Genomic DNA, 807 nt, shown 5'->3' on the forward strand with positions numbered 1-807 from the left:
GCCGGGCCGCCAGCCGCGGCCGGACTCCCGCAGGGTTGCACAGGAAGCAGGGGACCCCATCAGCCCCTGCACGCCCGGACACAGACGAGCCAGCAGCGCGTTCGGCAGGGACAGGCCAGCGGTGCCCACGGTCAGATTTCCATAAATAGTCCTCACTGCCGCCCTGCTTCCTGAGCTGTCCAGGGGTGCGCCGCTGACCCCTGGGGTGACCCCTTCTCACGCAGACTCTAACACCTGGGTCCTTGGGGCCTTAACGTCTGGCCTAAATCCCATGGAGGTGCCTGCTAGAGTCAAGGGCTTTGTTTTCACACCCTAAGGCCCTGGCTTCCTCTCCCGGCTCCAGTGACAGATAAGACATGAACCCGGGTGGCTGGGCACCCTCTGCCCTCCCTGCTTCTCCAGGCAGCTTTAGGGCAGCTGGTGGAGTGGGAACACAGGGGACACCCTCAGCAGCCGTGCGGTGGGGCGCTGGGGAATCCTCTGCCCGCCCATGCTGCCAGCTGAGGCGGTGGCCAGCGGGGACTTGGCCCCACCGGTTCTGAGAGGTGCTGCGCGGGCACACCAGCATCCACAGCACACGCGCGGACGGCACACACGCACTCCGGGCGGTGCCCCTGGCCTTAACTGACGACGGACACACTCAGTTCGCTGCCGGTCCCGGGACAGGAGATCCGAGGGCACGGTGACTGGCAGGTGTTCGCCCGAGTGTGGGGTGAACTGAGCGCATTCGCGCACGTGCCTCCTGGGGCCCCAGGGTGCCCAGGTCCGCGCGTGGTCACGCGGCGCGGCCCCGACCCGCCAGGGCAC

General features: G+C 67.8%; 1 protein-coding gene across 1 annotated transcript in view; it reads right to left on the reverse strand.

Annotated features, from left to right (window-relative positions):
- The window catches only part of LOC104870125 (junction plakoglobin), a 27,848-nt gene that overhangs the window by 23,304 nt on the left and 3,737 nt on the right, over positions 1-807 (reverse strand). The gene's annotated exons all lie outside the window — the stretch shown is intronic.

This window comes from Fukomys damarensis, unplaced genomic scaffold (assembly GCF_012274545.1).
Source record: "Fukomys damarensis isolate Sample0158 unplaced genomic scaffold, DMR_v1.0_HiC HiC_scaffold_13, whole genome shotgun sequence".
NCBI classification, from domain to species: domain Eukaryota; kingdom Metazoa; phylum Chordata; class Mammalia; order Rodentia; family Bathyergidae; genus Fukomys; species Fukomys damarensis.